This window comes from Leptodactylus fuscus, chromosome 9 (assembly GCF_031893055.1).
Source record: "Leptodactylus fuscus isolate aLepFus1 chromosome 9, aLepFus1.hap2, whole genome shotgun sequence".
NCBI lineage: Eukaryota > Metazoa > Chordata > Amphibia > Anura > Leptodactylidae > Leptodactylus > Leptodactylus fuscus.
This window is the reverse complement of record NC_134273.1, coordinates 29,547,973-29,565,549: the sequence shown is the minus strand read 5'-3', so window position 1 is coordinate 29,565,549 and position 17,577 is coordinate 29,547,973. Positions and strand designations below refer to the sequence as shown.

General features: G+C 41.2%; 1 protein-coding gene across 8 annotated transcripts in view; it reads right to left on the bottom strand.

Moving 5' to 3' along the window:
* Nucleotides 1–17,353, bottom strand: part of ERC2 (ELKS/RAB6-interacting/CAST family member 2) — a 647,893-nt gene extending 630,540 nt beyond the window's left edge. For all 8 annotated transcript variants that reach the window (XR_012717475.1, XR_012717478.1, XR_012717476.1 and 5 more), the window contains exon 1: nucleotides 17,194–17,353. The gene's annotated coding sequence lies outside the window, so the exon portion shown is untranslated. The remainder of the gene's footprint in view (nucleotides 1–17,193) is intronic.
* Nucleotides 17,354–17,577: the final 224 nt, after the last annotated feature.

The window sequence follows — 17,577 nt, the reverse complement described above, 5'->3', positions numbered from 1 at the left end:
TTTTTAGGTCAAAGTACAGTTTCCCTAAAATTGCTTTTCTGCAACACTAATACAGCACCAAGGATTGCAATTCCGACACGCTAGTCTAACATCTGTTCATTAACCAAATCGATACTAATGCACGAACAAAAAGCTAACAAGGCAAATCCCAGAAATAACACAACCGGGATAGCACACTCATACTGTAGTAACATGTAAGATATTGCTCATTGCAACAACAGTAAGACATGCCTGCGGCTCTCTGCTTCAGATATTGTAAATTATTTCTGTAAATCAAATCCAGGAGACTCTGTAAAGATCGCAGGTCCTCACTGAAGCCTGTATGCATGGTAACCAACCCGATGAGTTCATCCATTGTGAAATACACCTATTGTTAAATAAAATATTACAACGATCACAGCCCGAAATAGTGTAATACAACAGGACAAGAAGCAGAAAAACTCTAATTTATCACTGAATTGTTATGGAAGTAAATAGGTAACAATCTATGTATCTAATAACGTATATATCAAGAATTGAACCGTATAATTAAAAATAACATTTTTATTTTGAAGCTGGAGACAGGTAGGCTAGACTCACATCTGCGTTGGACTCTCCGCCTAAAATCGTAGGAGAGAAAAGTCCTGCAAGGAGGACTTTTTTGGTTTCCTTTGAATTTCAATGTAAATTCAAAGGAAACCCAGCAGATCCCATTACAGTCTATGGGGTCCACTGGTAACTGCTTTTTAAGGAGAGGGTCTACATCTTTCAGGTCCCCATGTGAACCTGAAGGCTAATGTGGCCTTAAAGCCAACACAAAAGGAATATTAATAAATAGAGATATAAAGGAGGCCCCTTTAAATGCATCCAAAAAGGAGCATTTGTCTTTGTGAATATCTTTCTAGTTCTTTGTCTTATCCAACTATAAATCTATACTTTTATCTCTTTATCGCTTATCTAAGTAGCTAGCTTCTACCTACGGCTGTAAGTCACAGCCAATTTTGGGTGGAGTTGGAGTCAGGAAAAGTTATTAATTCTGGCTTCAGAAAATGATTACTTATTAATATTATACGATTATTAATATTGTATAATGAATCAGATGCACAGTTTGTTACATATGTATTAGAGGATCTTACTGATTCCGTCTGATGTTATCTGTCAGGCTTTGGAAAAATAGAGGAGTCAGAGTAAGTAGTTTGACTCACTGAATCTCTATCTATCCTCATATTGTACTTCTATGTCTTTGTTACTCATGGTAGCATTTAAGGCTACCACATTATTATGGGGGAATCTTTACCTGACAAGTATAGGAGCATCTCTAGCTGTAATGCTAAGTCTTAGTTCACATGGTGGAAACTTTTTCCGCCACTTGGCTTTTTCACACGGCTAGCTGCGATGGGATGCTGATGCAATACAGTGGCATCCTGTCAAGGCATCCTGCTCTTGATTGGGCCCAGATGAATGGGCCTAAGCAGGGGGGTGTCTTGAGTCACGGACACCGCAACTGACTCCGAGTGAAGATAGGGCATGTCACATTTTTTTTCCCCCACTGGTTGAAAAAAATTGCTAGTGGGAAAAAAAAACTGCGAGTGACTCCCATTGAAATGAATGGGCGGTGGTTTTGCAGGCAGATTTCATGAATTCCATGTCACAATCCGCCTTTGAAAAACTCTTTGTTCACACCTCTACTGAAGAGGTCATCATGGACCCCAATGACTAGAATGACGTCAATCGTGTGTCCATCTTTTCCCCCCCAAGTGAAGAAGGCCTCCATTTATTTTTGACAGACTCTGCAATGGAGGTTTATAACGGGATGTCTGATGCAGATGTGGACATAGCCATAAGTTACATCCGAACAACAGAAAAGCTGCAGATTTCAGTGTGGATATAAAAGTTAGAGAAAAGGTCATTTTATAGCCAGGCTGCGGACAGCGTGGCTATAGGTCTTTCTATGGTATAGATTACTAAACAGTATCAGCATTCATATTTTCTATGATACTAGCTAAACACTGAGTAGATCTACTCATGGAAAAACAAAAACAAGACTTTTTAGGCAACTTTAATAGCTGGTAAATAAACTCCCTCTCAGTGGTATGTCCCTGATACAGCCCAAACTGGCAGTAATGGAGAGATGACGAAGGCAGGATTATAAAACAAAAAACATAAGCATTACACAGAGCATTGTTCTCATTTCTATAAAACACCAGGATGTCTTGGAAAGACATACTGCTTTCTACCTCATTCACACATAAGCAAAAAATAAAAGTGGTAAAAATCTGTAGTAAAACGTATTCTGTCATGAAAAAAATCTGTATACGGTTTACAACAAAATTACAAATAATTGCCAAAAATAATCTCCAAAATGTTTATCTTAAACTAAAAAAAAGCAAAAAAAAAAAAAAAAAAAAGCAACTTGAGTAACAATCCTAGAATTCTACTCTGTCTCCATGGTAACAGACTACAAAAAATGCTGTGGAGTCGAATCCTGCAATCACTCATTTCAATGGGAGCTGGTCAGTTCTTTTTTTCCGGGAGCGGTTTGTTCCGGCTCCCGGAAAAAAGAACGGACATGTTCATTCTTCAGGTGGAGTTGCCTTGTGAATCCGCCTGAAGACACTCCCTCTTCCCGACTAGGCCCATTCATTTGGGTCTAATCTGGAGCGGCATCCAGTTGCAGCTACCCATATTTTGGACTGGAACCTGAGGCGACCAAAAAGCCCCGTGTGAACCCGGCCTCAGACTACACAGGTTTTGATTGAAGTCTGTGACCATGAAGTCCGCAATCACTCATAGGATGACAGAAATGGACACTAACAGTAGTAGAGTGACAGAGACAGATGAAGCCCCCTCTGTCTCTGTCCATTCCCATTGACACAAATGGAAACAACATGCTGGACATTTTTTTCTGTCATGCTTGTTTACTTTTGTAACAGGAGAAAAAGTCCTGTAGGCAGTACCTTTAGAGCAATAGAGAGACCCTACTTGCTCCAAAGAGCTCAGTTGCATACTGACAAAAACAGCGATCTCTCACTAGCCGAGCCACCGATTTACAAAAGGAAAACACTGTTTGGGTCAGGTGACCATGACCTGGGCGATATAACAAACTCCATTTAAGAAGTAAGGCATAGTGTGTATTAGGAGCCAGAGGCTACTCTTTAGAGTTACCTAGATTATGTGTCTACAAGCCAGGCATACTTCCCAGTAAACGTGGCACAATTTCCAGCAGGTAACTCTAGGATAAAATCACCAATATTCACTGGGAACAATAAAAGAGACATGCTTGCAAAACAGTAGTTGATCCATTATTCATAAAGTATAGCATCACAGGAAGAATCATCATGCAAAAAACCCTTAAACAATGCGCACCATGTATCCAAGTAAGGAACCAAAAAGGAGAGACGCATCTTGATTAAATCCGCCATTATGTACGCTATACACGGGTATCAAAAAGCAGTCACTGCTATATTTCGTGGTGGGCATTTGTGAGAACACTGGTACGGATAGATCCTTATCATTTGTTTATGCCCAGAAGACCACAAGCTGTGACGGCCGAGAACGCACTGGATTTGACTGACAGATTTGTATGCATTTCTGCAGATGTTCCTGAGGAAGTCTGGCTGTGACAATAATAGCAAGTAAAATTATCTGTGTGATGTGAATAGGAATGAAATTAAATATTCCATTTTGTGACTTTGGATTCACTAATAGAACATTCGGGAAAACTTTACCATATGAATAGATAATGTGATCTTAGATAAAGATGGATCCAAAAAGTTGAAAGTACTGTGAGAAAAATGGCCCATGCCAGATTGTCTAATTGGCACTTTAGTAATGGGTAAGGGGTCAGGTGATGTTTGCCAGAGAAAGGCAGGTACTGTTTTCGGTATACTGTGTGCTTACTCTCGCACCTACTAGCTTGGGCTACATTCATATCTGTCTTCTATCAGAGGTATATTATCAGGTCAATGGAATCTTGTAGACAGGTTCAGTAGCAGCTGTCCCACTGTATGCACCAAACATAGGGCCAAAACACACAAAAACACGATCTAAGGACTCATTCACACAATAGCATTCTGTGGATGTGTGCTGGCCGTTGGATAGAATAGACTTTACAGGATCTATTACCATGACCATTGTTTTAACAGTTCGTGGGACAGATCAGAGAACATATTGGTGCATAAGGAAAACCGCTCTATGGAGATATACTATAGATGTACCATGTACCAAAAAATTCGGCATGTGAAGTGAAACAAAATTAAAGGAGATCTCTTGGACTTCTATATTGATGACCTATCCTAATTATAGGTCATCAAAATAGAAGTCCAAGAGAGCCCCCTTTAATTTTCTTCACTTCATATGACAAATTTTTTTGTGCATGTAATCGGTGGGGGTCTAACACCCGTGACTTCCACTAATCAGCTAGTTGAAGAGGTTGCAGAATTCAGAAGAGCGTTGAAGTCTCTTCATGGAATAACAATCACATTATTGTACACTGTGTTGGGGCTGGGCTTGGTATCATGTACCATGTGACTGATAAATATCACGCCATCAGTATACAAGTCCCGGAAAATGCCTTTAATGGAGAGGTCATCAATATCAGATCAGGAAGGATCAGGTCAAATCCCAGAACCCCACCGATCAACCAACTGTAGAGGCTGCAGCTCTGGCGCATGTTGGTGACTACATGGTATACCAGAAATAGCGCCATACATGGTGTAGCAGTTATGCCAGGAATTGCAGCTGTAGTAGAACTACATGACTGCCGGATATGACATCATAGTCTTGAAAAGACCACGGACTTTGTCACTTCAAACTGATCCCCACTAATCTGATACTGACTTATTCTAAGGATAGGCCATCAATATTAAAGTCCTAAAAAACACCTTTAATTGACCCCAACACCGTTATTAGCAGCCTTGACATTGTCCAAGTCGCCAAAGAAATTTAAAGGGATATTTTTGACTTGTGCACCACCTTCAATGGCACCTTTGCGGCCACATGCTCTTTGTCACAGCTTTGTTACAAAACAACCAAATTGCACAAAGTTCACACTAGCGTTTGGGTCTGTATGGGGAACCAAAAGATGGAGAGTCTGTCCACTTAGGAAGTGGTTAACTGCGGACCCCATAGGTCCACCAGGCTTCTGCCAGTTTTATACTGAAACCATCGAAGAGAGAAGTTCTCATTGCAGAACCTCTTCCCTCTGCTGATTTCAGGCGGAATCTGCGGAGACTCCTACACAGATGTGAACCTAGTCTTTGAACAAGTAGGCAAGCTTTCCTTCAAACCATCACTGTAAATGACTGCAATAAGGCTTCATTCACACTACCAATGTACTTGAGTGAGTACAGCCCATGATCTATGAAAAAGTAGTATGCATCCTTTTTATCGGACCCAACTTTCCCACTGAAAGTCAAAGGGTGTGTGAAAAATAAATAAATATGTCACACTCGGTGATGACAAAAAACTGCCAAGACTCAGCAGCGCTGTGTGAATATAGCCTAACATATTGTACGTCACAGAGGGGTTTTCTAGCCAAATGTTGCACGTTGGTCTTGATGATCCTCTTATAGATGTGTCCACTGTTATCTTACCTCAAAATTGGTTAAGGACACCAACTTTTCATTAAATCAATTGAATACAATATCATCACATACCAGCAAAACCCTTGACAGGCTGCAGATCACATGACAACCACTAGGTGATTGAACATAGAAACAAATATCTCGAGATATTTTGCCAAACATCTCGTGGCAAAATATCAGGAAATCATTTTTTTGCTTAAACAAAGCTGGTGATTTCACTCCACTTGAGATTTATTAAAACAAGAAGAAGGGTAAGGAGGGACACATCTGTATTATTCTTTAGAATGCTCGGCTCCTTTTATAGATAACACTGATAGGCCCCATTCTCCTTGTTTTCATGCTACTATCCATTTTTTCATTACTATCGTGACAAGCTTTCTTTTGGTGTACATGTAAGGGTGGGTTCACACCTGCGCCCGGTCTCTGCTTTCAGTTTCCGTCTTCTGCCCAAATAACTGGACAGGAGATGGAAACCGGCAGTCATTTTTCAAACCCATTCATTTGGTCTCTGTGGCAAAACCTTTTTTTTAACCGGACACAAAGTTGGACATGTAGGACTGTGTGTCCGGTTAAAATAACCTGGTTTAGCCATGAAGACCACAAAATGCTCACAGGCGGACACGGTCTTCCGGGTTTCCATCTCCTGTTGGCAGAAGACAGAAACTGAGAGGGGAGACCGGGGCGCAGATGTGAACCCACCCTAAGTCTTCTTTAGTTCCCACTTCTTAAGGCTATATTCAGATCAGTGTCAAGAGCCCCTTGTTGCAGAGTCCATCTAAAATTGCAGACAAAAAACATCCCTGCATGTAGTACTTTTCCATCCAGAGAAATGATGGACAAGATAATGGCTACCTGATGGACCTCATTACATTCAGTGAGGTCACTCGAGGCCCATTGACATCCATCATGAGGCGGATTGGTCCGTTCTTCTATTTCTATGAAGGAACAGAAGAAGGAACTAAACAACAGGTGTGAATGTAGAGTTTTCTTTCCATACTCATGCATTAAAAAGGGTGAGGTTTTAAAAGGGGCACGACCTAAGTGGTCACCAATAATCATAATCTAGATAAAATGCCCGATTAATCGAGCCCAGCCTTATGATTATGTCATTTTCATAGTCATAGCAGAAGCTCAGTCATATTAAAATGAATGGGGTCGAGCTGCAATACCATGCACGGACCCTACACAATGTACAGTACTGTGCCTGGTATTCAGTGCAGAGACTGCAGCACTCGCCCAAATACTGTGGCTTCATCAACCAGCTGATCACTGGGCGTTTCGGGCCTCCAATGCTCACATACTGATAACCTACGGTGAGGATAAGAAATCACAAAGCAAAATTACTGTCAACATTTGATTGTCAACCTTTCTTTTCATATACAGGTACCGGTCACGTAGGTTCTATCACCATAGAAATCAGGTACATCTTGACCACCAAAATCAATGTTTACAGGAAAGGCAATCCTCTGGAGAAAATTCATTATTTGCAGAGGTACTTTGCTCTAGTGTGGGGATTTCTTTTATTAACTATATATGTATTATTATTTCCATCCTTCATTGGAGGAACACTAAACAGTTGTGTCATAGGAATAACACATTTTATGGAGGATTTATGAATTGTCACTGTATCAAATAGTGAATAAAAGCACATGTAACATAAAAAATGGTCACTTTTCTTCCATAGGTCCCACCTCATCTGGTATGTATGTATGCCAATAACACATTTAGTGTAACATCACACCACACCCACTTTATGCACCATGCTCCAAGGATTTTAGTTTACTTTGCTTCATCTTCAGTGTGCGGTACATGCACATGACCACTGCAGCTAACCAAAGAGCTCAATGGTGAAGAGGTCAGTGGATGCAGGGATCACAAGCATAAAAAATATGTATTTCTAGCCATCTATCTGATATAAAAAAGGGTGCACGTCCAAAGATCCAGACCAAGGACCTATATGACAATGCACTCTATATGATGAATTAGATCTTAAATTACTATTTATTATATGTAATTAAAACTGCTGGAATTAATTGATTGCATTCCAGTATAAATGTTTGGCATATGCACAAGATAGGTGAATAAAGTCTATTTTGTCTATTTTTCCATTTTTTTAGGAATAGAAAATATTTTTCTAATACACACACACATTTTATTGATTTATATTATAAATAAATATATATATTGAAGGTAATAATTATTTGATCCTTTGCCGATTTTGAGTTTGTCCACTGACAAAGACATGAGTAGTCTATAATTTTAAGGGTAGGTTAATTTTAACAGTGAGAGGAAGAATATCGAAAATAAAACCACAAAATCACATTGTATACATTTTATAAATGTATTTGCATTTTGCATAGAGAAATAAGTATTTGATCCCCTACCAAGCATTAGTAGTTCTGGTTCCTACGACCAGTTAGACACTCTTAGCAGTCTTATATTGTCACCTGTATAAAAGACTCCTGTCCAAAGACTCAGTCAGACTTTAACCTCTACAACAAGAGCTTTCTAAGGATGTCAGGGGCAAGATCATAGACCTGCACAAGGCTAGAATGGGCTACAAAACCATAAGTAAGATGCTGGGTGAGAAGGTGACAACTGTTGGTGCAATAGTAAGAAAATGGAAGAAATACAAAATGACTGTCAATCGACATAGATCTGAGGCTCCATGCAAAATCTCACCTCGAGGGGTATCCTTGATCATGAGGAAGATGAGAGTTCAGCCTAAGACTACACGGGGGAAATTTTTAATGATCTCAAGTCAGCTGGGACCAAAGTCACCAAGAAAACCATTGGTAACACATTACGTTGTAATGGATTATTATTCTGTAATGCCCACAAGGTCCCCCTGCTCAAGAAGGCACATGTGCAGGCCCAACAGACGTTTACCAATGAACACCTAGATGATGAGTGTGATTGGGAGAAGGTGCTGGGGTCAAATGAGACAAAAATATAGCTCTTTGGTATTAACTCAACTCGCCATGTTTGGAAGAAGAGAAATGCTGCCTATGACCCAGAGAACACCGTCCCCACTGTTAAACATGGAGGTGGAAACATTACGTCTAGGGGTGCTTCTTTGCTACTACTTCACCGCATGGGAGAATGGATGGACCCATGTACCGTAAAATCCTGAGTGACAACCTCCTTCCCTCCGGCAGGACATTAAAACTAGGTCGCAACTGGGACTTCCAGCAGGACAATGACCCAAAACAGCCAAGGCAACAAAGGAGTGGCTCAAAAAGAAACACATTAAGATCATGGAGTGGCCTAGACCAGTCTCCAGACCTTAATCCCATAGAAAACTTAATGGAGGAAGCTGAAGCTCCAAGTTGCCAAGCGACAGACTCAAAATCTTACTGATTTAGAGATGACCTGCAAAGAGGAGAGGGCCAAAATTCCTCCAGACGTGCACAAACCTTATCCTCAACTACAAAATGTTTGACTGCTGTGTGAGCCAACAAGGGTTTTGCCACAAAGTATGAATTATCAGTATGTCTTTGTAGAATGGGAAGAAATCCATGCAAACACGGGGAGAACATACAAACTCCTTGCAGATGTTTCTCCTGGCAGGAAAATGCTAATAAATGTATACAGTTTACACAATGTGATTTTTGGGATTTTATTTTTGATATTCTATCTCTCATTGTTAAAATTAACCTACCCTTAAATTATAGGCTATTTGTGTCTTTGTCAGTGGGCAAACTAACAAAATCATCCAGGGATCAAATAATTATTTCCTTTACTTTATATATATCATATCATATAATATAATATATTTTATACTGTATATTAATAATATTACATATTTTTTGTTATTTATTTTTATTCCCCCTCCCAATTTATTTATCTTAACACAATCTCTACTTTTAGTATTTCTTTTTTTCTTCAACTCCTTCACACCCCTATAACCAAACCTGACAACACCTTTCACAATTCAATCAATCAGATTTATCCAAAAAGACCAATGCGCACCACATAAAATACCATCTAGTCACCCATACGTTCATCTATCCTATCGACTTTTTGTGGCTACAAAGTATTTGACAAGCTACCACATCAATGTTAGGCTTTGCAATAGCATCAATAACAGTGTAATAGGCTACAAAAGACTAATCCCTCCATTCAACCCCATGGCAAATATTTTGCAATTTAAAAATTGGCACTCAAAACTCCCTCCTCAAAGAGCAGGGAATATGGCCACCCGGAAGCGGGAGAGAGATGCTGAGTCTACGCACAGTCACGTCTCACCCGATGTTCTTTAAACCTCCACGTGATTTCTTGCAAAGCTGGGAGATAAGTGTTTCTGATTAGAAAGAAATATTCTCTGCTTATGGAAGTGGAGAATGAGTCAGGAAGGAGCTGATGTGACCCTTAGAAATGCAATTTCTTTTATTCTCCACATTGCGTTTGTGGAAAATGACTACAGCATCACGATACAAACAAAACACCCATCTTGTTACTGCAGAACCCCTTGAGACAAGGTCGTCGCTGTCATCATCATTAATGGTCACTAGTTAGTGAATGACATTATTTCGAGGGAGGTTTCGCAGGAGCTGAGGTCATCAAGTTACACACAATTTGCAGGAATTAGCAGATAACAGATTCCTGATGGACTAGAATTATTCACGCTGTGATAACTAAAGTAGCAATGGTCATGCACACAATCCAAATAATAGAAAACCCTCCAGCATTAATCGTCATTTGTCAATGGCCTGAAGTGATGGTTTTAATTTACTATAATCACTGCCATCAAGGCTAAAAATGATTTTATATGAAATGCTAAAAAGTTTAAGTATTCGTGGGATGCATAGAACTGTTTTATTCAGATTGTCCTTGGAAGACTGAAGCTGCGGCCAGTCCGACATTTTAGAAAACTCTAGAATGTCTACAAAAGAAATGGGAAAAATATAGGAAGTACTTATACTTCTACTTTCTGCGTTTCCACAACATGGGGTCTTAGCCTAAAGGAGCGTCCCAGGATTTATAATCGATGCCCTAGCACGAGCGCTGCAGCCTCTTCAGTACTTAGCCGTACATTTCTACAGCATTTGTGCTTGCCTATTCACTTGTATGGGACTGAGCTGCGATCGGGCCATGTCACTGTCAAGTAGAAGTGCCACTTCAAGCAGTTGATCCATTTGAGACCCAGATGCGAATCTTATGGGTCTTCAATTGTTGACCTATTCTAAGGAAACCCCTTTGAGGCTGAGTCCCCACGTTGCGGAAATGCAGCTTTTTTTTGTTGCGGTTTTTTGAGCGAAAGCCAATCATGTCTACAAAAGGAATGGGAAATATATAGGAAGTTCTTATACTTCTCCCTTCTGCACAATCCATTCCTGGCTTTGTCTCAAAAAACGCAACACAGTCTGCAACAAAAAAAACAGTGTTTTCACAATGTGGGGCTTTAGCCTAAAATCGAGGCCATACGTTGAGGAAATGCAGCTTTATTCGCTGCATATGTTGTCTTAAAAAAATGCAACAGAAAAGCTATGTTTCCGTAACATGGGGCCTTAACCTAAAAATAGTTGTCTAGCCACATAAAAAAAATAAAAATCACAGTTTGCAATGCTATAAAATAAGAAGAGTAACCAAATCCCTGCCACTGCCATACTGGAACTTCAGGTCCCTGGCCTGGCCAGAGTGGTGTGGACAGATCACTGGTCATGTACATCAGGGTATCACCAATGCCACAACACAGCAGGAGACTGTTAACGTATTACGCATTTTGTCATCTCTCAGCATTGTACAATATTTGAAAAAATAAAATAAAAAAGGAAACGCCATGGTCATCGACAACCTCCACAAGGGAAATTAAAATGGGTTTTTCAGGGGTTTACATAATGATAACCAATCCTTAGGCTAAATCATCAATATGTGATTGGTGGGGGTCTGACACCCATGATTCTCACTGATTGGTAAGTTGAAAAAGCTGCAGCATTCGGGAGAGTTGTATGGCCTCATCACTGAATACCAAGAACAGCTCTATACATAACAGTAGGGGCTGTGCTAGGTAGTGCAGCTCAGTCCCATTCAGTTTAACGGAGCTGAGCTGCTGCTGTACCATGTGATCGATAAACGTGATGCCATCAGCAAAGGAAAGAAATCCAGTGCTCATGAGTGCAGGACCTCTCCAAACTGCTGATCGGCTCCCCCTACTGATTACCTATTATAAGGAATAACTCATGTAAACCTCTTTAGGCTGAGGCTCCACGTGGCCTAAATACCTGGGTTTGGCTGTGGCATTTTACAGTCACTGCGAAGCAAGATGAAAGCTATATGGACTTTCTGTGAGAAGTACTGCGGGAAAACCATGATACGTTTCTGCCACAGTTTTTCCCTGCAGCCTACTACTGTATGTGGGGCCATAGCCTTAAAGTGCCCCTTTTCTACTGGATCCAAGGTGGGCAGTATAGTTGCTGATAAAATTATTCAAGACCCAGAGAGTATTATGCACAGGTCCTAATATATATATATATATATATATATATATATATATATACCGTATTTTTCGAGGAGGAATATACCGAGGTTTTAGAGGAGGAAAATAGGGAAAAAAAATTTTGAAGCAAAAACTGGTAAAATATTTAATATATGGGAGTTGTAGTTTTGCAACAGCTGCAAGGCCACATTGACAGGTGACCCTGCAGCTGTATGGGGATGCATAGAGCGTTTTTTTTGCGGGGCCAGCTGTACTTTTTAGTTATACCATTTTGGGGGATATCTATTGCTTAGATCACCTTGTATTGAAAAAAAAAGAGGAGGTGATTTAGAACTTTTATTTATTTCATATTTTTAAAGCTTTTTTTTTTTTTTTACTATTTTATTCCCCCCCGGGGGCTTGAACCTGCGGTCACTTGATAGCAAGTCCCATAGACGGCAATACAACTGTATTGCCGTCTATGGGACATTCTGTGTATTAGTATTACGGCTGGTCATAGACCCAGCCGCAATACTAATATATAGCAGTGACAGGCCCGGGAGCTTCATTAGGCTCCCGGCTGTCACTCGAACAGGTCGGCTCCTGCGATATCGCCGCGGAGGAGCCGGCCTGCAACTTTACAGGTACGGGGCCGGTGGGGACCGGCCCCGGGGGAGAAGGGGCCGCTGATACTGACCCGGCATCCGCTGTACTAGAGAGGCGGATGCCGGGGAGGGATAGACGCCGGGGCCTGAGACATCGCTACGATCCTCTCCCCTGCATGAAGCCAGCGGCGGGGGCACGGAGGAGCCCCTGCCGCTGCTGGCTTCATGCGGGGCAGAGGAGCGCAGCGTTATCTTAGGCCCCGTCACCTGTAATGGCGTCTATCACTTACCGGCTTCCGCCTCTCTATTACAGCGGATGCCAGGCGCCACCTTCAGACTATAAGACACACCCTTCTTTTCCCCAAAAATTTTGGGGAAAAAAAGTGCGTCTTATAGTCCGAAAAATACGGTATGCAGCTCTGGAATAGGCCTCAGCCCACGTGTAGATCCTTGACTCATTACTGGGCCAGAAAAAGGCTGCAGCTCTTGCATTGCAGTGCAGTTCCATGAGGTGAAAAGAGGCGTATGGTTCTGTCCTGTAACCCTGAGTCCAGTGAAACTATATTGCACCTGTTTTGCTTGTGTGGCTGGAAGCAGGTTAGGTTATCTGTTGTGTTTAGCTAGTGGCTCAGACAAGCAGGTATTTATTTTGTTTTGTTTATTTTGTGCCTGAAGTCAAGATTTATTTATTTTACTGTTTTTTTTTCTAAATAAACCAGTTTGCTGCATATTTTGGGTATGTTCACATGGCAGAAATCTTCTCTGCCATGTGAACTCTCCGCGCAGCTAGCCGCGATGGGATGCCGATGCAGTGCAGCGGCATCCCGCTCCTGATTAGGCCCAAATGAATGGGTCTAATCAGGGGTGGATCTCACGCCACGGCTGTCTAAGCCAAGGAATCCGCAAAAAGAAAGGACACATCACTTCCCAAATGAATGGGAGCCTTGTTTGAAGGCAGATTTTGAGGCAGTTTCCGCATCAAAATCCGCCTGCAAAAAACTCCATGTGAACTAGCCCTTTGTGTCCTTGTGTTGACTGTTTTTGGGTCTGCACCACTGCTTCTACCAAGCTACATCATCCATATATATATATATATATATATATATATATATATATATATATATATATATTAGCTGGTACCCGCGACTTCGTCTGCGGTGATTGTAGAAGTGGGTATATACAGGCGCGGGTAAGGTTTTTGCTGTAATTCAGAGAATACGTGAGACTTTTGTGTTGAAGTTAATTTGTATTTGAGCTGCTATACGGTGTTGTGAGAAACTTTACATAGTGACTTTGGGACAGAGGTATTTGAAGTTAACCCTTTCCCGCCGATGGCATTTTTTGATTTTCGTTTTTGACTCTCCTCCTTCTAAACCCCATAACTTTTTTATTTCTCCGCTCCCAGAGCCATATGAGGTCTTAATTGTTCTGGGACAAATTTTTCTTCATGATGCCACCATTATTTATTCTATATAATGTACTGGGAAACAGGGAAAAAATGCAGAATGGGATGGATTTGAAGAAAAAAATGCATTTCTGCGACTTTCTTACAGGCTTTGGTTTTACGGCGTTCACTGTGCAACCAAAATGACATGTCCCCTGTATTCTGTGTTTCGTTATGATTCTGGGGATACTAAATTTATATGGTTTTATTTACATTTTGACCCCTTAAAAAAATCCCAAACTATGTTAAAAATCTTTTTTTTTGAAAAGTCGCCATATTCCGACAGCCGTAACTTTTTTATACGTCCGTGTACGGGGATGTGTATGGCGTCTTTTTTTGCGGGACTGGGTGTAATGTTATTGCTTTGATCACTTTTTATTCAAATTTTTATCAGAATCAAAACAGTGAAAAAACGGCAGTTTTGCACTTTTGACCATTTTTCCCGCTACGGCGTTTACCGAACAGGAAAAATATTTGTATAGCTTTGTAGAGCGGGCGATTTTGGACGCGGGGATACCTAACATGTAGGTGTTTCACAGTTTTTAACTACTTTTATATGTGTTCTAGGGAAAGGGGGGTGATTTGAATTTTTGATCCTTTTTATTTGTTTTTATATTTTTTTTACTTTTTTTTACACTTTTTTATTGCATTTATTAGACCTCCTAGGGGTATTGACATGGGTGGGCGGTGTCGCGGATTGTCAGAGCGGTGGGGGTCGGCAAACATGGCTGCTCCGGAGCGTTATAGAGCGCCTCCTGGAGTATCGTTAAGGTGAGGGGCAAAGTGGTAAAGTATATGTATATGAGATTGTGTGGGGGTTAGGGGCGAGGCTGTAGAGGGCAATAGGAATTTTGGGGCTTGCTATGGTCCAAAGTGTGTGAGATTGCAGAAATGGTGGTGTGAGTTTGGGTTTTGTGGGGTTCCTGGCACAAACGTATGTGCGCTATTGTGACGAAAAGTAGCCTATTGCGCAATCGGGTGTATTAACTATATTTGTGGAAACTTTCAGCCAAATCGGTGGAGCGGTTTTTCCGTGATTGAGGAACAAACATCCGAACATCCAAACTCACAAACCCACAAACTTTCACATTTATAATATTAATAGGATATATATATATATATATATATATATATATATATATATATATATATGGTATATGTTTTTACAATGCACATTGTACCCAACATTTATAGACTTTGTAATGATCACCTCTCTGGTCATGTGTTGAGTATCAAAAACTGGGGACTATGAAGGTATGTAAGAATGGGTATTCTAAAGTACCGAACAACCTCATTTGGTTGAATGAATGATTGCTAGAACCCCTACAATCTGAATACAATCGGGGGGAGATCCACCTTTGTCTTCAATTCCCTGTCTTAGTTAGGGGTATGCTATGTAGATAGCATTCAGTTGCAGTGATATAGGGATGGTTGTGACAATCGCCTGATCCTCACCCCACCCCTGAATATCTTGGTGTTGCTTCCAAAGCCAACACTGCATTCTCGATGTTGCCTGACCTGGTAACACCAATGGCTTCCCCAAATGACAATGCTCACAGCACACCTATAGCACCTACATTACCCTGTGGTGCCACCTTGCAGGCACACTGCAGTACCCAAACAGTATGGTAAATCTAGTAGTAGTGCCAGCTCAGTAATAGCATCCACAAGAATTAGTATAAAATAATCACATATCAGTGCCCAGAGAGTAGTCAGTGCTACAGCAGCCCCTATATCAATGCACCAGACAAACACATTATCTCCTTGCATGCTTCTGTACTGCAGTCTACTAACAGGTTAACTAGCATTTTAGCAGCAATTCCTATACCATTCACTATGGTTTGAGATCATCAGTCGCAAATACTATAAGCAAAAGCAGTCTATGATTATCTTTTATCAGAACCATGGTGCCTTGGACCATGCATTAAAACCTAGACAATTTTTTATGGGATTACAGCACAGGAAACCCACAAGCCGCATGTGTCACCGTGGTGCACTGGGGTGCAACCTGTAGCCCTATGACTATTCTGAAACTACAACTCCCAGCATGCCATAGAAGCCTTCAGTTATCAAAGCAAGGAGTAGCTTGCATACCACTGCATCAGACTGAAGACGAAGAATTAAAATGATCTGAATTTTTCATAAAGGAATCAAGATTTAATTATATTATATCTAAAAATGTGACAGGACTACTGGAAAATCAGCCTGATAAAGCTACAAATGATCATAAAATGGAAAAGAAAGGCAAAAACTATAAAAGGGATAGATATAAAGAAGATCATAGCAAATATAGATGACAAAAAAGATATAAAAATTGATATTCTCATTACATGGACATCAACCATGTGTAAAGCAAGACGCAAATCTCCCTATGCTAGCATGTGGCAATACCAGTGTGGTGTCAGAAAGGAAAGCCAGGCGGTGAAAGGGTGCAATAAAGAGAATGACAAATATTGTAATAATTTCCTATTAGATCTAATACATTAAAATAGTAAAATCCTGAAAGTGAGCAGCAGGCATGCAGACAAGAGGAGGCAGACAGAAAGAAATATGAATGAGCAGTGCAAGCACCTAGGGAGTAGTAACAGGAGCAAGAGACATAAAAGACAGGGGGGGATATTCAGAAACTTTCATGTAATATATATCCTTATGTGTATATACAGTGCGGGGTATATAATGTATAGTGTCCAGGTATAGGGTGTATTCATGACTAGGACAGGTTGCATATAGTAGGCAGGAGCCTATGTGCTGGAAGCTGAGGTCAGTCATGTATAGTACACATGTGCACATGTTATAATAACCTGCTACAATATTACCCAGGCTTGTGTATACAGGATACACAAGAATATATAAACACACAACATGCATTACATCAATATTATACACACTACACATACACAGAGGTCTAGGCAGTCCCATGTAAGTGTATCCTGTAAATCAAAGGTGTGTACATGCGGCTAGCAAGGATTTCCATGCTCATGTGAATAATGTCCATGATTTGTGCAGGATGCAGGCAGGGGGAGGATGACCATCATGTAGCCCTGATACTGGCCACTTGCTCCCGAGCATTGCCCAGCCTCCTGCCGTGTATTATAATAAGAATATTATAGGGAGGATGAGGAGAACCCCGGCTGCAAATACACACACAGACGGCAAGCTCACCTCTCCCAGGATGAGATCCCAGCCTCTGTCTTGCTAGGAGCTTCCCCAGGATCATGTCTGAGGGGAGAGCTGTGAGAGGGGAGGAGGTCAGCGCTTGTACCCTTGTCTTCTTCACACCGTCTCCCCCAGCCGGGAGCTGACAGCCCCCATGACTCAACACTCCCAGCATGCTCCGGGGCCGCTTACACCAGCGCGCCGCTAGGGGGCAGCAGGGAGGCGGGAGCGCTCTGCACTGGAACTCCCAGCTCATCCCTCATGTCCATGGACTGAGGAGAATGAAAAAAAGGCAATGGTGCTGCACACTCACAAATTTAGAAAGTGTGATGCAGACGTCAAAGGGTCCTTCGACCCCACAATCAGATTGATCAAAAAATGTTGTCGCAC